The 22,427-nt window shown below is 31.7% G+C and overlaps 1 protein-coding gene and 1 long non-coding RNA gene across 3 annotated transcripts in view; one reads left to right on the top strand and one right to left on the bottom strand.

Annotated features, from left to right (window-relative positions):
- Positions 1–6,236: 6,236 nt before the first annotated feature.
- LOC139906336 (uncharacterized) lies at positions 6,237–7,150 on the bottom strand. The gene is made up of 3 exons (XR_011781806.1): positions 7,044–7,150; positions 6,540–6,923; positions 6,237–6,482 (listed from the first exon to the last, which is right to left on the bottom strand). It is a non-coding gene; the product is annotated as an uncharacterized lncRNA (long non-coding RNA).
- A 2,598-nt stretch (positions 7,151–9,748) lies between these two features.
- The window catches only part of LOC121124507 (uncharacterized), an 88,377-nt gene continuing 75,698 nt past the window's right edge, over positions 9,749–22,427 (top strand). For both annotated transcript variants that reach the window (XM_040719673.2, XM_071891022.1), the window contains exon 1: positions 9,749–9,851. The gene's annotated coding sequence lies outside the window, so the exon portion shown is untranslated. The remainder of the gene's footprint in view (positions 9,852–22,427) is intronic.

The raw sequence follows: 22,427 nt of genomic DNA on the forward strand, positions 1-22,427 counted from the left end.
TCATGCTGATTTTCGGTTTCTACACTGGACTATCATTATTGAATATATGGTTGGATTGGTCTTAGGGCTGATTCTCTACCCAGTCTTTTTTATATGGCTCCGACCTTTTTTACTATTCAGCCTAAGGACAAATTCCTGGCTAGGATTGAAAAATATAAAACGAAAAAAAAAAGAGAATGATCAGGGGTGGGCTGGAGGGGCTGTACCCCCGACCTCCAAAACAAAAAATAAATAATTTTTACTTTTTACTATAAAACGGAATATTTTATTTTATTTTATTTTTAAAATGAATATTCGACGTATAATTTTCCAAAATGTTTGAATTTTTAGAGTTAAAAAAAAATAATCTAAAAACCAAGCCCCTGATGATAGCTAAAACTAATAGTACTTGATTATTATACGTTCTAGAAACACACATCCAACTTTAAACTTCATGGACCGTGTCTCTTTTTTAAATGTTATTTTGAACAGTTGAAGTAACGTTGTTAGTAACTATGTACGTTATTTCAGCCATTGTAGTTACCATAAAAAGACTAATAAGGACCGGCCCTTGAACTGACAAATTTTATTTAGAGAAAAATGTCTTGGTCATAATTTACTTTTTCTGTCTGCCAAAGGCATTACTTTGTTATTATTTCTACCCTCAAGTAATAACAGCTCTAGTTACTAGCTATGAACTAGAATATAGTTGTGTATTAATAATAATAATAATAAAAAAACACTAGAGTTGAGAGAAAAGTGTAGAAAGTCAAATATGAAAATATTCTATTCTAATAATTCTATTATTAATAAGTAGTTCTATTAAACATGGTTAAGTTGTTTTAGTGAGAAATTATGTGAGATGATAAGATTATTCTATGGGAGTCTTCTGAGAAAGGTCTACATTGACAGCTCTTCAACTTGTCCTTCACGGAAGCAGATGAGCTGTTTTACCATATCAAAAGTAATTACTAATTTTAGCAAGGAACTCTGCTAATCAACGGATTCCTACAAGTATTGTATGGTTTTACTACTCAATGTCGGATGATACCTACTGGAACATTTCCGTCTCCACGTTTTGGAGGAGTTCCATTCTAAAATTCACCTTGAGGTACTTGAGGAAGATGAATTGACTTTTTTTTTCTCTCTCATGAGGCTCCAAGCATCAAGACTTCATCTTGAAATTCTTCATGCAATAAATTGTTGGGGTCTCTCAGGAGGTTGAAAAACTGATGGAACTTAAAAGTTTTAATTGGGAGTTGGGACAGTTCTATACCGATCTGCAAAGGGAATGCTCATCTTATTTTGGAGGAAAAGAGGCCGAATGAACTTCGGACTACATGTAACATATATTGATGGACCTTTCAAAAAGAGGCTACAGAAGAGGACATTATTACATGTAGAATAAATTAAGTTTTTAGAGTTTATCTCAGATGAAGGATACATATTCCATTCTAAATTAAACGAAATGAAGTATATAAATTATGCAATAAATTAAACAGTAGGAGCGAGTGGATCCCACTTCAAGGAAACACGCTGGTCAGACTTCACTTATCCAAGGAAATACAAAGGAATTGGGATTTTTATAATGTAAATGATATTTTGAACTGCATTGAAACTACTCACCCTACAATAGTGATGCCGAAAAGATACCTGCAGCTCTCCTGATTCCATATCTGTAGGTATACAATTGTATGCTTCAACTATGGTACAACCAAATTTGCTAATAATTTGAGGAAAAGTTATGCCTTTAGGTACAATGATGAGTAATTTTATCGCTTCTGAAGACTATTTTCAATGCTCAAACCTCCCATCCAAATAAGAGATGCCAAACCCGGACGAAATTTATTTTCCTCCAAGAAAATTTGATTTTCTTATAAAAAAAAAGGGTCTCCTCCGAGAAGGAGAGAACTGGTTTCTTTACTCCAATAGAATCGAAAGATTCATTGACATGATATGAAATAATTTTCTTCTTAGCTGGTGGAAAACTTCCCACAGTTATTTTTGGTCGTACAAAGGACGACTTCGAAGGAAAAGGGGCGACTTCATCTTCCTCATGGAGCTCCTCCAATGCATAAAGACGAGAAGGTCAAATAATGCTCTAATAAGTCTCCCACAGTTGGCAGTAAAGCCTTACAATTCTTGCAGGGGAAATGATCGGAAGAGATTGACGAGGCTTCTGAAGAATTTTTGTTGCATTCAAAATGAGTCTTAGCGTGATCAAAAAGCTCGTTTGCTCCCTCAAAGGATAGGTTACAGAGCTTACAGACGTTATCAGAAAACTCTGATGGATTAATCTTAACATCTGGCATAATTAATTTCCAACTAAAATGTAAAGTAATTAACTTAGCTCTACTGAATAAATATTTATAAACACAAGAATATAGATAAACATTAAACACTTGTTATCGTCTTTAGTAAAAATAAATGTATGACGTCGTATGAAAAGCGACATCTTGCGAAAAAATATGAAAAATACTGACTATAACATTTCCTCAGGCTACATGGTTTAAAGCTTTAGGTACAACCACAATGTCGAAATATATAACTCTAATAAAAAGAAACACACTCGTAAGAGGGAGGGAATATAAACCGGACTCTGTATCCTCAATTGCTGAAACAAGGCATTCATATTATTTATTGTTTGATATATATTAAAATTTTAAATTGTCTATGTATAAAATCATCCATACCGGATATCCTCAGAGTTTTACCAAGTATTATGTTCTCGTACATTTGGCCTATAATCCTTGTAAGGATGGTGTCTATTTTTAATGGGATCGAGTTTTGAGAGGCATATAAACTAGCCAGTATTTTCAATATACGGTGTGTCAACATAAAACAAATCTTAAGCAACCGGAATGGTCACTCTACGGAGTGTGTAGCCTCCTCCTAAAATCGAATAGATTTATGTATCTCAATTTGTTCATCAGTTATCTTCAATTATGAATTTTGTACATATTATGTTACCTTGACCTTTGAGCTTGAACTCTCAAAATTTAATGGCCTCTTACTCTGACAATATTAATCTTTCTACCTTCCTACATCAATTTTTATTTCTTTTTTTTTTTGGCGTAATTCTGGTTACTAACAAAAAAGGAGAGGTAAAAACCTAATTAGAATATTTGTTCAGTAGTAATACTATTTTAAATGTAGGGGTTCTCCTCTTTATAACAGTAATTAATTTAACAAAATCATAAAACAAGTGGCTGATGATAATATGGGTCTTAATTCAGTAATACTATAAGTCTCGCTCCCGCCTTCTCCTCGGGCTCTTACAAAAATCCCATCTGTACTCACATCTCTTATTAGGCCTAATAAACCATCGATACTTTTATGAAAAATTCCAAGGACCGGTCCCAAGACTAGACTGGACCAAATAAATAAGGACCGATACAACACGTGTTTTGAGAATTTACAACTATCACATGTGATCTCTTTTTATTATAACTTTTTCCTGTACCCCATATAGACTTTCAAAAACCTGTGGAACCTCCATATTTAATCCCATCTCAAGGATGAGGTAATTAAATATTTTATACTCATTATTTGCTTGCATTTTTACTTTGGGTGGATGATTTTTATTCCCAACACTTGTCTTCAAGCCTGAGTAAAGACTTATACACACTAATACGTCTAATGTATTTATTGTTAAAAATTATTAAATATACGTTATAGTTCCTATGATGATGAGAAACAATTGTTCTTTGTTTGCTTAGGAACTTTTTAATCTTTCAACTTAAATAAACAATACAAATGTAGTCTTGAAACACCTTTCAAAGTGTAAAAGATGTTTTTTTAATGATGTAAGTTGCTCCATTCGGAATATGAAGGTGCAACTGTGACAATTTCAATTATTAAACCAGCGGCTGAACACGGTATTGCTCGGCGTTATTAGGCATGACAGACAAACTTTGTTTAAATAATATAGATTTACTTTATTTATATAGTAAATAATTCCCCAAAAGATCCCCATTGTTACTCTTGGTTTTTCAAGAACACACTTCCACGCAGTTACTCAAAACTTAGAAACTGTTTGACTTGCTTAATGAACAATGGCTTGGATCACAAGTCTCGTAAATTTAGTATCCACATTTCACCAAAATCAAATAATTTAATCAAGGATGAACAAGTTAATCTTTTGACACTGAAATGTGCTATTCTACCTTATGTTTGTAAAACCTGTTTTTCAGTTTTTTGCCTTACCTTCATAGAATAAATAATTTCCAACAGATTTTCTTGCTTTGAAAAAATAAACATGAACTCGATTGTTAATCAAAATCGTTTTTACAATCTCAAAAACGGTGCTTGTTCGCATGTGGATAGTATGTTTTACAAAGAGAGGTCAGTATTGAATAGTACCGTATAGAAGGTGTTGCATCTTTTCTTCTTAAGTATGAAGATGTAACTAATCAGCTGGCTTGTATAGTAAGAAGCTTTATCAACTTAGATTTCCTGGAAGTAATGTTTTTGCAGGCGCCCTCATTAGATTACATCTGGTTGAGCCATTTCTTTGTTTGACTACATCGGATAAAATAACTTACAGCAAAAAAGATTTCAGCTTTCACAACTTACTCATGGGATGATTAGATATATATTCTTTACTTTTGCTACAAGCAGAGGAACCAAAATTCAAGTTTGTTTCCTAGGAAAGGTTTCATAGCTAAAAGTATTATGAAGAATGTTTCAATACTTTACATGAAAGGGGATTCTAACTTGATCTACTTTAGATTATACTTCCTGAATTGGCTAAATGATTTTAAATCAACAAGGTGACATTTTTAGCTTTGGTGAATATGATGAGTCTGCTTAGCATTCATATGAACCCCCAAAAGTTAGAATAATCAACCATACACAATTTATGTGCACAACGCAGCGTAGCCTTAATCAACTATGAACTTTACAAAAGAGAAGTTAAGCAACTGAGTTGTTGATTATCATCTTAAGTCAAGGACAGATCAACATATTTAATTGATAAAAGATCGTTAGGGTTTTTTAAAAAGCTGACTAAGAAAGGCGGGAGAACTCCCGAAATTATACTATCATGGGACTTAAAAGAAAACAATAATGAAAGATAAAGACATTTCCAATTTGACAGTTTTTCGAAGGACAAATAAAAGCCTAGAATAACTGAAAAATGGGTGGTCTACTACTTTGAGTGATACAATAAACGAGTATCTCCGAGCTGACATAGATGGGGGTATAAAACTACAACGTCCCTACGTCTTGAAGTCCTCTATTCCCAAGATACATGACCCTCACTATCAAAATCATGTGATTTTTTCCGCCTTATAAGAAACCACTATAAGCTACCACTGAGTACTTTTGTAGTAAATTTGAAATTGTACCACAGTTTCATTACTTCAAATGATAATATCCCTTTATAAGACTTTAGTCAATCTTTAGATGTTATTTCAGATCAATAATTGTATTGTCTACTGAAAGTATATTATAGTTTTTTAACTTCTTCTTTTCAATATTAATAAAGTTTAATTTTTAAGTAGTCGGCTATAAAATTTGTTTTTTTTTTACAACAGATTTCATGGGATATCTCCCTCAATTTTTAAAAGTTTGATGATCATCTAGTTTAATCATTGGGGGGGGTTAGCCCAAAAAATGATCATCTCCGTAGTATAATTATTTATATAAATAGCCTTATTTTATAAATATATATATAAATTTTGGGTGGGGAGGTGTACATACGAGGTTGAGGAAAGTGGAATAGCAGATATATATTATGATTATTATATCTTAAGTGAATAGTGAAGTGGCACATTTTCAAAGGTTTTGTACATGTGGGTTAGCGTGGGCCGATAAATTTATTTTTTGTATTTCAGTCATATTTGAGTTTACTCCGGAGATTGTATTTCAAAACTAGTTTGTGAAGTTTATTTCCATGGAATTATAACTGAAATCGACATTTTTAATTCAATATGGCCTCCCTTAGCATCAATGATGGAATCCACTCCTTCCTGAAGACTGCACAAATCTTTTGGATGTAGTTTTCTGAGAAGTCATCCCATGCGGCCTTGATAGGGTAATTTAAAGATCTCAAAGACAGTGAGGCTTGTTGCTAGTAGCTCCCTTACCTTTGCCTGGATGGAATCATCCAAAGAAAAAAAGATGAGGGGAGCTGGGAGGTCAAATCTTCTTGGGCACATTGAAAATAAGCTTGCTTCTAGAGTATCTCCTTCTCTTTGTGGCCGTCATTATGAGATATATCTTCCTCTTTGCTCATGAGTTTGCTCCCAGCTGATCCTTTTGAGCGTAACTTCGCTCACATAAGTATTCTCGGCCATCTTCCTCATTGTATTTCTAGCAAAAAGATTTTTGACACCCATAATCATGGAATTTGTTCTTACTGTTCGTTTCCAACCTTGCCCAGGCTTTCAAGTGACTGCTCTTTGGGGGTCAATCGCTATTTAATGCTATACACGACCGTCCGGCTGATTTTGATTCTTATAAATCTTTTGGCTTCCATTTTTCGTCCTTGAAGATACAACCTATATTTATCAATAAAAATAATTACAAATGATTATTGGAATATAGCCCAACCTCACTTTTGTCAAAATTCTTTTCAATACTCCAGCTGTGAGCACAAGTGTATATTAAAATATGACGCATGGTGTAAAACCTCCCATATCTTTTTTAATATGACGCGCACACTTCATTGTATTATTATTTCTTAGATCAAGTTTGAGATACACTCAAAAATGGCTTTCCGAAGAAGATACAACCACATACAGACACAATTTCAATTATTAATACAGATTACAAACTATGAGTAATGTCCTGTGCATTTCCTATATAAATTAATTACCCAGGAGTAAACATTACCATCTGTACTTAGGTACATATGTGTTTGAACGACGGGAGCTATTTTTTGTCCATATTCCATTATTATTCGTTTCTTCTTCGACGTTGTATCGTGGAAAGTAGCAATGCTGGACATGGCCAAAGAAAAATATTAGGGATTTTTTATTACAGATGGAGTTTGAAATGGATATTAGCGGGACCAAGAGTTATTACTTTGTACTAAAACAGGGATTAGACGGGGAAAATACCTTATTCAAGCAGCCTATGTATTCAAACTGTATGCAAAAGCTCATATTTTGAGGCTTCCAAAGGTGATGAGTGGGTTGCATTTCCTCCTTACCCCCCAACACCTGGGTTGTGGCCGGCGGCCGCCCTGTATATATAATAAATTTTGGAGGATCAGGAGGAGGGTTTGTATTAGTAGTGTTGTGTCGGTACTTATTTATTCGGTCCAGGACAAACCTTAGGACCGTTTCTATGTGTTCTTAGTACTGTTGGTCCTGTGGAGTAGTCCTTTTGAATGTTTTCTAATAATGTATGTATATAGTTTATTAAGCCAAATAAGATAAAAATGAAATAGGTATGTATTATGATTATTCAACATATATTGCAAAGAAATATTCATTTATAATACAAAAATACTTACTTATTCTGTCCAGAATAAACCTTATATACGGTTCTATTGGTGTTTAGGACTGTTGGTCCTTGGGATCGTTCCTTGTAATTTTTCTTAAAAATTTCGATGGCTAATTAAGCCGAATAAGATATGTATTAAGATGTATCTTGGGGAAAAAAATCACTATTTCCATTAATATTACAATATAATACGAACTTATTAAATTCTAACTCAGTTATATAATTTATTTTAATCCATAACGGAATCATTCAAAAAGGAAAAAAATACACTCAATGACGTTAAGAGCTAGCGATTTTAACTTTTAAAGGATCAAAATGGGAAAATGGACTAGACTACGGACCCTGGTTCTAAATAAAGATCGACCCAACACTATTTGGTACCCCTGAGGTTCCAGCAAACTCCCCCTATGCTTTTACTTGCGTCATTTATCAGAGGAAAAGTTGGACAAAGGCCAATAAATGGTTTACAATGTGTTCTTTATTAATTTTCTCCCCTAATATCAGTAGATATTTATTTGCAATCTTCTTTATTGTTAGACTATTCTTAAGATTGATTTCCTGAGGCGTCCCAAGGGTTTAGATGGAGGGGCTGTAGCCCCCTCCCCAAATAAAGAATTTTTTTCTATTTACTATAATTTTTTTCCAAAATTAAATATATGAAATGTTTTTCAAACAAAATTAATTTTTGAGCTTTTTTTCCAAAAAAATATTTTTAACAGCTCTGCATATAACAATTTCCTAGCCTCAACAATTTATTCTTTTGAAAATAAAGTGCTGGTTATATGTTTCTTGTTTAAAGAAGAGAAAATGTACCGACACCATAAATTTGTAAACACTAGTGTTGAGACTCGGTACAACCCCGATTTTTTGTTTGAATCTTAAGTGATTTTTTCTAGGGAAATATTTTCGGCCTCGCTTTATGGACATATTTTTTTCAGTCTCACATATTACGATTTGAGAGACTGAATTTCTCTTTTTTTCTAGATCAACCATCTTAAGATCTAATATAATAGATCATAAATATCTGGATAACCTTGAAAGTCTAAAAAAAGTAGGATATGTTTTAGAACATATATTGTATACATATAGCATTCAGAATCTATCCATTCACATATTACATTAAAGGTAAAGTTCCATTTCAAAAATTGACAGTTGGAAAAAAAATAACTTTAATCATACGGAACAACACCCACATAAGAAACACATTGCTCGTGTAAGAAGGAAGCGGGAAATCCCATTGCCAATGGTCATTTGATTACTTTTTAATATTAAGACCCCTTCGGTGCAGGCGGCATTATTAACGAGTGGTCCATTTAAATCTGAAAACTTTGAATATAATAAACTTCAACAAAATATAATTTATTAATTAAAACAGCATTTCAGTAAAATTAATACTATGCACAAATAAATTAATGTCATTAATTTCCAATAAATTTAGAAATTTTTTTATTCGTAAAGTTGTTTTTTGAGGGATCAGTTACTTTTTGATTTATAACTTAACCCCCAATCTAGTCTTTTTGAGCATCAAAAAATTAATATAATTTAAGGTGGGTACTACATCTATCATGCTTATCCACGTAATACCTGTATTAACAATTTATTTCTAAGAACTTTGCATATTATAATCTTCAAACCTCAACAACTCTTACTTTCAAAATGAAGAGAGTCCGTGTTTTAAAATGTGTTTGACTTTAGGATAAAAAAAAACAATATAAATAAAATTTTGGACACATCGTTACCTGTATTTTATCAGGGAATCTTTCATACAAAAATAAACGAAAAAGGCCGTAATTCTGTTAATAGTTGGCTATAAAAACTGTAATGGTCCTTGCTCGTTAAATTGTCAAAATAAGGATAAATAATTTATAAGATCACGAATACCTACCTTGTCGGTTATCAACAAATACATTGCTTAAAATTATATACCTATATAATTTTCACATACCTGACTATAGTTTAGCCCGGAGTGATTGAATCCGTACTAAACAGAGTATTTTGTGTGTATTGGGAACTTTCTTGTTTCTTTATCAAAATGATCTTTACGCTTCACCCTAACCAATACCTGACATAATTGAAAAGATGGACCATGTTTAGAGAATAATAATAATTATGCATATACCTAGGAGTTTAGTCCGCTCTTGATATCCGTATAAATATGAACCACTTTGTCCTCCAAAATGTTGTATCTGGGATATTTATTTTTATTGATATATAACAAGGTTTTAATTGAATGAAGTGACAGAAAAGAATATAAAGAGTCATTTCATCACGTATGTCAAGAAACCAATGAAAGGCCAGCGTTATAAGCATTTCAGTAAAGAAAACAACAATCAAGACAAAACCTGTTTTTTCAATATCTTTACTTTTTCATTCAGTTATTTTCTGTCTATTGTGTTTGTTAATGATAGTCTTAGTATAAGGTAAGAGATTCTCTTCATTTTCATATACTGAATTTTCATATTTTTTACATCGTGAAGCATGATGAGAGTATAATCATGATTCCTTTTGAATAAAATGTTACTCTTTGAAACAAAAAAAACACCTCAAAAACATGACTTTTTAAAAAACTTAAAATATATATTATGTAGGAACTGCATTTCAAAATAGTTTGCTAGGTTTAAAGAGTATAAATCTAAAAAGTTGCGTTCATTTTACTAATGTAACATTAAATCCATAAACATTATACATTTAATTTTGTTAAATAAATAATTATTTATACCCTATGATTTTATGGAAATTTAAGGCTACATCACTACATAAAAGATTGATTATATAATGTACAGTCAGTTTCTTATTTTGTACTTCAATCATTGGGTTAATATTACATCTACTATCTAAATAACAATGATATAAATTAAATCTTGTCGTAACAATTAGAAATGAGGTATTTATTACCAGAACTAAATACAATGTCATACCCATACACGACTAATTCTTTTATCCACTCTCAACGTCGACTGTCAAAAAGGAAAGGAAAAATGTGACGAAACATTTTCTTCTAGCCAACTGTTAATTATTATTTGTAAAATAGTTAATCATTATTATATACATTGAGTTGATATATATATATTTTTTTTCAAAATAAGTATCAATGACAAGAGTGGGAATTCTACTCTAAGGCCCTTGATTGGTATACATTAATATAAAAATTTAATATCTTTTTTGATTTTTTTTTCAAAAAAATTCAATTTTTTTTTTCAAAAATTCACAGAAAGCTAGAAAAAAAAAATTAAAAATTAAATTTCCAATATCACATTTTTTGGAAAAAAATAAAAATACAATGTAACATAGAGAAAATTAAATTTTTGGGAAAAAAGTTTGAAAAATTAAATTCAAAAATACTCAGATATTTAGAGAAAATTAAATTTCTCAGAAAAAAGTTTGAAAAATTAAATTTTTTTGAAAAAAGTTTGAAAAATTAAATTTAAAAATACTCAGATATTTTGAGAAAGTTAAATTTTTTAGAAAAAAATTGAAAAATTAATTTTAAAAATACTTCAGAGAGAATTATTTTTTAGAAAAAAAATTAAACAAGTAAATTCACATATAAATAGTTATTTAGAGAAAATTAAATTTTTTACAAAAAGATTTAAGTATGAAATTTTTTTTCAAATATTAATTTATTTGGAAAAACATTTAAAAAATGCATTCATATTAATTAAATGAAAAAAAAATAATTGTTTTTGGAAAAATTAAATTTCAAATATTATACTTCTTGAAAAAAAAATAAATTATATATATATATTTATTAAATTTTTTAGTCAAAAGCCAAAATTCCTTAATTTGGGGGAAGCTACTGCCACTCCACTTCTGACGCCCCTCAATTACCAATTGATTTAGTGTATTTCACGGCATTACCTCACTAACACAAAATTACAGAGCGTATTTTGTCCAAGCTGTTTGTATAGCTGTCCAAGTTTCTCATAATCAGTGTTCGGAACGTTGATTGGTTGAAATAGAATAAGCTCTTGATAATTCAAAACCAAAATGATATAATAGTTTGGAATAATTGGCTAACTATCAAGTGATTTTGGGCCCTTCTTCTCTTTCATTTTGTATGAGAGGCTGCAAGATACAAAAAAGGTAACGTCGTGTATGATATTCAAGCTAAATTGATGAGATCATATTTGTATTCTATAATATTTTGTCATTTCTATTTGAGTTCTTTCTCAATATTATTAATTTTATTGAATTGTGCAACCTTTTTTCAAAAAGAAACTGAGAACGGGTCCAAAATCAATTGGTGGTTAGCCAATTCTTCTCAAATATGGAATTATTATTCCATAACTATTGCGAATTGTTCATTGATTAACAAAAGCTAATTCAAAGTCAACAAATTAACATTCACAACTCTGATAATAGGAAAAGGAGCCGAAAAAATCCTCAATTTGCAACAAAATATATGGTCAATTTTTATTTTAGTGAGGTAACACACTGTCTCAACTCTATTTGCTGTATTTACTCCTGATTTTGTTGCAGGAAGTTGAAAAGCGCATTCTAGCTCTATATGTGAAAAAATAATCTACCAAAATAGCAGACATATATAGGGATTTGGTAGTAAATTTTGTCTGAACTCATTAAAACAACTTCAGTTATTGAGGCAAATTAAAAAAAATGTTCTAACTATTTCCACTCTCCGTTACAACTTAATATTTTTGAGATTTCATTTTATGAAAAGGGGATGTGGAGCACGTCAGTATTTCTTTTGAATGGCTAAGTTGTACTTTTTGAAAAATACTGGAATCCAGTAAATATCTTTGGAAAAATTGAGATGTTTATCTAAAAAAAACAATAAAATATGAATCCGTTGGGCAAGTTACTCCAAGTATGAGTCAGTATTTTTATTAATATTGCACAGTTTTTAAGTGTGTATATACAAATGTGTATGAAAAACAATCATTTTGTAAATTCACTGTTTATAGTGCTCCCTGGTGTATATAATTTACAGATGTTGGATAAAAAATTACAATATAGTCATATTAATGAAATCCCCAAAGCTTTTTGAATGTAGAATAGGGCGTGTGAAGCTTAGGCACCGTCAGATAATGCTCTAGAGACTAAAGTACCCCCTGGCTCATCACTCATGATGTCATATAGTTGTTTTTTCTCAAGCTGCTATTATTCTTCTTTCATTCTTGAGGAGAGAACATCTAAGTACAGATTAACTACGTGTAATTGTGCGCATGAACAACAGTGAGAAAAACTGAGGATTTCTTGGTGATTTTATTTTTATTCAAAGTTTGCCAGTTGGATACCCCTAATAATTCCGGACTTTTTCAAATACTATGGCAAGTAATGGTATATAGCAAATTGTGTGTAGCTGAAGCTCTTTGCATCATATTAATAAAGAAAAGAAAACGCGAATACATATCTACCGAGCTTTTTAAAAAGTTTAAAAACATTTTGTGACTTAACAAATCATTGTCATGATAGAGATAATGATGAAATTTGAAAATTTTATTGCAAGTACCTATTGTAATTGAACATATTGATGTATAATTTAATCAGTGCCATTGGCTTCAACGACCCACTCCAGGGGGTCCCTGAAGGCCTTGTACACATTAATGCTTTACTTCTTCCTCATGGACATCCATAATTTTTCCAAAAAGACTTTGAGCTTATCAATATTGTTGTGACGATTTATACAGGCAATGCACTCCACATCCCACACAGATGCTGTAATCCAGGAGATTAAGGTCTGGTCTGTGGGGGAGCCAGAAGTTATAAGGTCAAAATAAAATGTTCTCGGTCAACCAGTACCGTAATCTATCATTCTGCTTATTGAGCACGGGGGTCAACAGGGATGGTTTTCTCATCAGAGAAGATGAGAATTCGTCCACCCTTGTGCTTTTAGCTGTTCGCAAGACACTTACAAAGCTCCAAGGGGAGTCCTTGCCGACATACTGTATTTTCCAAAAATATGTGGGTGGAGCTATACAATAGCAATGAGTTTACTATAAACTTTGTAATAATGTATTAAAATCAGTGCAAAGACTTTTGTAAATCTTTGGTATGTAAGTTATTAAAGGAAAGTTTGTATGTTCATCGACACCTAATAATTTCGAGCAATGCAGAGTATTCCCGTTAGTCAAATAATAAGACTTAATCAAGTGCAAATCCTCAGGCTACCAAGTCCATGGAAAATAACTCCTCCATCTTGGATTCGAATACTACAGCTCTGTCGATAAAACAATAAAAAGTTACTTATAAGGAAATGACTCGTATAAAAAAATGATGTTATTAATTTAAATTTGCAAATCCTTAGAGAAAGAAATGATGGAGTACGAGGTTCATGTAAACATATAATTTTTTTTCGCAGTATGTATACTATGAAAGTGTACAAAATATGAACGAATATAAAGATATACAAAAAAATTTAATAAAAATTTAATTTTTTTTATTTAAAAAAAAAACATACAGCAAGCAAAAAAGATAAAAAAAAATATAGCAAAAAGGTAAAATTGACCAGATATAAAAATATTTTCCAAAATAAAGAAAAACATGGAAGGTACACCCTGAATTCTCTTCACTTTAGAGTGAAGTATCTATTAGTATTCATTTTGGCATTCAAAATTTGAAGCAGCCTATTTAAAATATTTTTATTGTATGTATATATTATAAAACAACACGTGTTGAAGGCAAACACATATGTGGAATTCTTGGTCAAGTCCTTTCCCAGAATCTATATTTTTATGTCTGTACGTATATCAACAATAACACGTAGTGTATTGAGGTTTTTGGTGGGTATTATAAATCCTTCTAGTCCCACCTGCGAACCCTATTTAAGGATACATGGATCTTAAGCTAAAAATATGCACAAGTCACGAAGTAGGGATTTAAAATAGTTTATTGAATTAAAAGAATAACATTTGTTCATGGGCCTACACCATAGTATGTATTATATGCTACGTCAACACAAAACAGAGTACAAACGATTTGAACATAATGAGAAAAATTAACCATTCTTAATAGTTATCATTTTCTTAAAAATACATACCGAGTGGTACATTCAAATCAGAACACTTTGAATTTTAAGGTTCAGCAAAATATAGTTTATTAATTGGCTACAGCATTTCAATAAAATTATTACTATAAATAGATTTTTGTCTGAGCTCTCGTAATCATTAATGTAGCAGCCCTTAGCGGCAATAATGGCTTCCAGGCGATGGTGGAAGGCCTCACACCCTCTGCGGATGTTCGTCTCTATCATGGCGCCCCAGTGCTGGCTGACAGTGGCTTTGAGGGATTCGGTGTTTGGATGGCGGACACTGCAGGCCTTCAGTCAACATGCAGTCAAAAACGTTAGTTGAAAGTTTGGTATCAGAGCTGTAGGGGGGGGGGCAAAATTGTCAAAAAATAGTTCAAAAATAATCAAAAGACTCATTCAAAAGAGTCTTGCAACGGAGCATATGGGCTTCTTTTATTGCTGATGTCAATTTTCAGCTTGCTGACAGAGTAGAAAGTGATTCTGTAGACACCCAACTGCTCGGAATGCGCGAATGGAAATTCGTCGATCAAGCTAAACTGTCATTTTCTTGACTTGTGCATAAGCTTTAGAGCTCAGATTTGTTTTGTCTTGTAATTAATTGTTATGATTTAATATATCGAAATATGAATTAATTTCAATCACTGAAGCTCTATTAATGATGGAATTTAGTAAGATTTCAATGGATTGTCATATATCTGAGGTGTATAATTTAAAAAATATTGATTCAAAATGTACAGTTCAGTAACACTTTTTGGTCCTTACAGAAGGTGAAATTACCCTTTTGTGACGTCATTAAAATGTATCTTTCATTTTTTAATGATTCCGATATATAATACAATAAATTTTATAACTCAGTAAAAATATAATATGTTCGTATTATATTGTTTATGGATAATGTAAATATTTTTTGCAAGATATGATCAATAATGGTCTTTTTACATATCTCAAATATCCTACTCAACCGAATAAATACAACACTAATAGGCATGTTGAAAACATAGAGGGCTATTTGAATATTTTTATCTTCCTCAATGTATTTTACAAATTTTCCTTTAAGGAACTTTTCAGTTTTTATCAAAGTAATGATTCCATCCTTAATTTGGAGTGATCAATACATTAATAACTCTATTTTCCATTCGTTTGGTCAACTAACTTTTCGGCTTCAAAAAATTTCCCGTGTTTTTGCTCAGCCTAAACACTATGTATTTTATCTCTATGGCGAATACCAATCAATCAATTTGAATGTGAAGTATCATTAAACTTTTTTAATCTCCTTGCCTCTAAGTTTTTAATTACATGTGAGTTAGTGCTAATCTCATAAACAATTAAAAAGACCAAGAATATCTTTGTCATTCTATATTTCATGTGATCTTATCAACTTATTCATTAAATTTCTAAATAAATATTTAAAATCAAGTATATAAAAAATCCATCAAACTCGACCTCTTTTAAAGCATTATTATTTTTAATTGAAATTGAAGGTATCATCTATATCTTCAGCCAGGGATGACTTTACACCCTTTTTATGGGATCATTGATATATATACATATGTAAATTAAGAATAGTAAATATGAATCCACTTTTTTAAAATTATTTTGTTTACTTTTTTCTCTTAATGTTTACCTTCCTGGTAATCAAAGGAGTGACGATCGGATTCGACGATTTCCATTATTTTTTATAAACATTTTTGACAATTGACCTTGCCAATTGACATCAAAATTACTAGAAAAGAATGGAGAAACCAAAATACCGCGTAATTTAAAAAAGACATTTCTGGCAATATGATTTTTACTTGGAATAAATGCAGACTACCATATAAAGGACTGGAGGGGGGTTAAAATAACAACAGCTGAAGTTCAAGGGTACTAACTGACAAAATATCATATATGATTATAATGGCTGTTCTTGACTCAGATGGCAAAAAACTACCCCATTACTGTTTCAAGCAAGGAGGGAAAATTGAAAGCAGAATGGTGCTCCCTTGCACACAGAAGCAAAAATTATATCAGGGAGTGAAAATACCAACTTTTGAAGACCCTCATTACCAGACCTCGACCATTTAGACTACTTTTTAAGGGGGCTTTGAGGCAAATACTAAGTTTACACTTCATCCATATATGGAATTTCTCAAAGGAGGGATTAACAAGGAATGATGATCAGTGGTGTATATCGGTAACATTTTGAGTATGTTATAATACAAATAAATCGAAAATAAGCAGGTTAATCCTGTCAATTTGAAGAGCGCTTTTAGAAGAGAGGACCTTAGGTGCCATGATATTTCATCAGATTAGCTACAAGTAGATGTGACGAGGATGAGGTAGAGAAGGAATAAATAGAACGACATATCTCAATGGAGAACGCACTCGGGAGAAATTGAACTAAATGTGCGTAGGTTCGTCCCTGGTCGTTTCTAGAGAAGGAAATGTACTCTATGTAAATTGACTTCAAAGACGATTTCTAGGTCAGATAAAATAGATGTAATACTATAATCTTTACTTATGCAACTCCATCTGACCAGTTAAGGGGGAAAATGACATAGGTAAGAGTTACTTTAATGCCGATCCGCTATTCTACTCAAAGCCTTAATAGGATTTACAATTTTAACTATGCAATAAATACTCAAGTTTACTTTCAGTCTTTTATGACCACACGCAATTGTTCAATATGGTTTCCTATATATCAATGATAGTTTGTATGTAATAAAAAGAAATTCCCACCTCTGAAATTAAATAACAAGGATAGCAGCTTAGGAAAAGAAAATTCACTCTTGAAGTTGCCAATTCTAAGATAACAGGAGAGTTAAAGAAAGCAAACGATTAGCATCACTTATGAGGAGGGGTTTTATTCGAGTCTTGATCCATGTTACTGGAGGATTTCATTGTGATACTCCTATTATATAAAAAAACTATAGCCTTTCAATTTTAGCTCATCAGATCGAAATTTTTTGATTTCGTATTCTATATGTCGAAACATTTCCATGCGTTGACGTCATGGTTGAATGTACATCAGAAGAACAGGGGATTGTTTGAAATGAAGAAAGTTTGTCCTCCTTTTTTTGTGTGTGTTATTTTAAGCTTTTTCATATTTTTTTTTGTTCTTAATTCGTTTACTATGTTATAAATCTGTATAGAAGATTAGATGTTTTAAGTACCAATTATGGAAGGGACATTACTTAAGGAGGCAAGGGAAAAGGGAGCCTTGACATAGTGCATAACGTCAAACAACTACTTCGATAATATGTATATCGTATGTATAAGTGTGGATATAGCAAAGATTTTTTTTCTTTTCTAAGACAATGAATGACAAAATAAGGAATTAAGACATACATACACACATCTCAAGTGGAAAATGTGTGAAACTAATTCAATATTAAACTCCAAATATCCTTTCTTGATATAATATAATACTATGCAGTATGAAGGGAATATAAAACCCTCTTAAAATATAAAGAAAAATTCTAAAGCTCCACAAGATTTCGCAGTATGTAATTTAACAAAAGTCGTTGTTAAACTTTAAAAAGAGTAATGATGACTTTAAAAGAAGGGGAAAGAGGCAATACTCTAATATCTTCTAGAATTAGCCTCTTTTCGCAAAATAAATTTAAAGTGTATAATTTATATTTTGGTTGTTTGACCATTAGGCAAATAATTGTGAGGTGTCCAGTTGCTCAAAGCTATAACACGTCGTTACATTGATTTTATAACGAAACCTTTCCTCCAAAAAGAGAAAAAAAGAAAACAGAAATCAAATGTTAGTTTGCCAAATGAGTCAATCATTCCAATTGCTATTTATCTCTTAATTACTCCGTGGCTAGCATTGCCATATCTTTTCTCCACAATTAATAAAATAAATTGCATAAATGTACACATGTGATAGTGTGTATTTTTACGTGATAGCCAAACATCCTTCATAGAAATAATATGATGGCCAATATATACAATTAGGTTAAGTAAAAAGTTTTCTGCGTTTTTTGCTAAATGTTTTTAGTGAGCTATATCGATTAATACTTTGCATTAAAAAAATCTGTAAGTTTGTTTAAAGGATTAGCGTACACTTAAAAAATGTCAATTGACAGTTTTTGTGTGGGGTAAAGCCAGTTGTGTGTTACAGCGTTCCAAAATGGAAGTTAAAAAGAAGAAAAAAAAATCGATACATTCTTCAGTATGACTTAAACTAAGGTGAAAAGGTGGACCAGATGGCCCAAAAAAACTGTGATTTTTATTGACCTAATAGAGTATCGAATGCAACAGCAAAACAGTTGTTTCAACGAGTTCATTCCGGTAATAGGGACGTCGAAAATGTCGATAAAATAATGGATATCGTATTTTACTCATAAATTATATACTTTAGCAGTATATAATTTATTAATCAACAGAAGAATTTAAACAAATTAATACTATAAATAGATATGCGTCTGAGTTATTTTAATAATTAATGTAGCCACCCTTAGCGGCAATGGTGGCAGAAGGTCTGGCACTTACTGAGGATGTAGTTCTCCGTCATGGCGTTTTATTGCAGGCTAACAGTGGCATTGACGGCCTCGGTGTTTGGGTGACGGATAACATAAGCCTTCCCCTCGACATGAACTCAAAAGGTGTTGTCGAGGGAGTTCGCATGAGTACTATATGGGGGGCTCGAAGACTACGAATCTAATCTATGTAGCTGAGTAACTTTTCTCAATTTGTTTTAAATTTAAATTGGTCTGAGTAAAAAGTTTTCTTTTTACATTTGGATTTGGAACAGGGAGAAGATGATACACTCATTGAATGGTGTAATTATGAATAGAGTTGTAAATAATATAATATGCAATGCGTGCAATATCATAATATTATTGGTCACCGCAACAGTCTTTATTTTTATTTTCAAAAGTTCTTCTTATTATTATTTTACTCTTGAAAACAAAACAATTAAGTATAAATTAAGTACGTGCGGTTGTGCTCATGAATAAAGGAAGCTCAGACTGAGAATTTGTTGGGAAGTTAATAGTATTGATGAAAATCTGATGGATTTTATAGGTGGTTCTTTTATTTGGAGTTGGTAAACTGAGGAGTTCAGTTTCTAATACTCATCCTTTGTCTTTATTATTTAATTCCTGAAGACTGGACTTCCTTTCCTACTACATTCAATTATATTCAAAACCTGATATGAACGTTTGAAGGTGCTCATATAAGACAGAGAATAACCTTGAGGATTTGCTGTGGAGTTATCATTGTAAATCCTTGTTGCACTCAGAGTAGAATTGATGATCGACTTTAGAGTAACTCTGGCCTTTGTACTTATTCCCCCCTCATAACAGCTGCTTGTATTATATGAAACGTATCGACAGCTAAGCTGTTACCATCCTCATCTCTGGTTCTTTTTTTTTAAATATGTCCAAAATGCACACAATTTTCATCACTAACTATATGAAGTAAGTCCTTCCAGGACTCAAAGGTTGAGGATAGACATTGGAGTAACTCTTGTATGCGCTCTTACTAGATATTTCCTTTCTCTAATAGCTACATGCAGCTAATCTCATGACTCGAATTGACAGCCAAGCTGTTCTCATTCAAAACATTATTCAAGTGACAAAAGTTACCATGTTAATCTTTTTGTGTTTTTAACATCTTTTATTTTATACAACTATAATTGGGACCATCTTTATAATCTTTGAGCTTCTTGAGTTTTAGTAAATTGTTCTATTTGTAACTTTTAATCATCATAGCATTTCAAATATTTTAAACAGGCACGATAGTTTTATTTCTCTTTTTCTCTAGCAACAAATTTTAAATAACTTTTATTATTTTAAACTTTTGAATTTTTTTTTATAGGTGTAAGTCTTCACTCTTCAAAAAAATATGAGCCTTGTATTCCCACCATCTTAATCATAGGGCAAAAATTTGTTGACTAATGTAATCAGAATACCTAGAGACAAGGTATATCATTTATTTGTTTTCCTACGTAAGGAAGATAAATTTAGTTTGTCTTGGTCCTTGAGTTGAGTGTTTGATGGCGGCAAAATAATATGAAGTTATTTTCTTATATTCGTAAGATTAATACTTATTACGTCACAAAATGAGGAATGCTTATCAATCTTCTTTCATGAAAACAGTGACTCTTACACAGCTGAAAAAATATGAAATTTGTAACATCGCGCTCTTTTTGTAATTTCTAAGTACAAATATTTTTTTTTTTTGAACATAGCAGTTATCATCTTTCATTCTTGAAGAGAGAACACTAAGTATAAAATAATCACTAATAGTGTATGAAAGACAAAGATTAACTGTTAGGACTTATTTTGGAGTACGAGGTGCCACCTATGTTTAACAACCAACATGATTAAAAAGAAAAGGATTTTTCTCCTAAACTAATTATCTGATTTATATAAAAACTAATGCCAAATGAAAGCTGAATAAAAAAAAATAATTACAATTATTCAATATAATCGCCTTTGGTGTCAATAACAGCCTCGACTCGACCTCAGAAACGTAAGCAAATCTTAATGACATTCACTATTGATATATTTCCTAATTATTCCCAAATCCTGGACATCAGTTCATATTTTGTGTTGCAAGAGGATCTATTGGTGTGTGGCTCAACATCATCCCACACAAACAAGCCTTAAGGGCGGACGAGGTTGGAGGCCAAACACTGGAGCCAACAAAGTAAAAAAAAAGTTATAAGAACCAATTCTTTGCATTTTGTATGATTTGCATCGCGAATTATCTGCCACACACTTCCTCTTCACCCTTTAAAAAAGAGTTAAGATCCATGCCAATGACCCCTATCGATTTGGATGGCTCATCATCAATGACTTTTTGGAAGTTTGCAATGAAATCCTGATCATTCTTGTGATCAGCAGACTTTACTATTGATTCATTATCATCTCCAGACTCTCCCAAAAAAAAAATACCTTTCGGGGTGTAAGAAGTTTGCAATCTCAGCATTGTCTGGTCTGGCGCGCATTGCAACAGGGACACTATGCCTTTTCCACAATTGTGGAATAAATACTTCGTTCATTGAGGATTTTTTTTAACTGACACCAATTACTTCTTGCTAGCCCCTTATTGAAATATAACTGAGAATCGAAATCCCTGTATTAAATACCCATATGGTTGCTAGGTACCAAGGGGGGCATGTGTTTATTTTCTTCGGTTCATAGTTGCTCGCAGCTAATTTAATGAAACGTCAGGAGAGCTACGCTGCTTTGCTCACAAAGATTCTTCAAATTATTGGATGGCCACGTTATTGTGATATTATTTGAATCTCTGGTCTGGTCTTGTCTCTAGACACATTGAGTATAATGAGAGGTTTGGAGAGGGATTATATTTTTTTTGGAGCAATCATCAGGTAGAATTTCATTTGTTTTTTCTTTATTTTTATTTTCTAACTCTCTACTTCCCTGTTCAGTTGTAAATATGAGAAAAGTTTATATATATATATATAATAAAAAAACAAAGAAAATTAAAAAGTGGAGGGGGGAAAGAAAGCAAAGCTAATTTGCATGTAAATTGTAAAGAAATGTTAAAATACAAAAAGAAAGGAAGAAGGGTTATCCTCAAATTGACATTTGTAAGCTTTTTTATTTTTGTTTTACAACTGCGGTTTTTATTTTATTTTGTAGAAATGTGAAGCTAATTTTCTTCATTTTTGGTATGGAATATTTTCACTTTTTGCTGCTTCTGTGTTTTCCTCTGAGACATCTACTCAAAACCCTTTTCCAAAAGAATAAGATTATATTGTTGAAAAGGCAATAACAAAAATTAAAATCGAGTATAAAGTTATTATTTGTTCTCGTTATTACTTGGAAAATTAAATTCCAACTCAAATCGGTTGATTAAAGCAACAGATTTGATAATGAATTAGATAAAAAAAGTCCTTTTACAAACATTGTTACATCTCACTGTATTAGCTTTGTGTATGAAAATCCTTGATATATCTGATAATCTTTAGAGATTTTAAGTGAACCGAACTCATTTAGTTCTTTACATAAATACGGTCAAGATCTGTACCATAGCAAATTTTGAG

This window comes from Lepeophtheirus salmonis, chromosome 9, assembly GCF_016086655.4.
Source record: "Lepeophtheirus salmonis chromosome 9, UVic_Lsal_1.4, whole genome shotgun sequence".
NCBI lineage: Eukaryota > Metazoa > Arthropoda > Copepoda > Siphonostomatoida > Caligidae > Lepeophtheirus > Lepeophtheirus salmonis.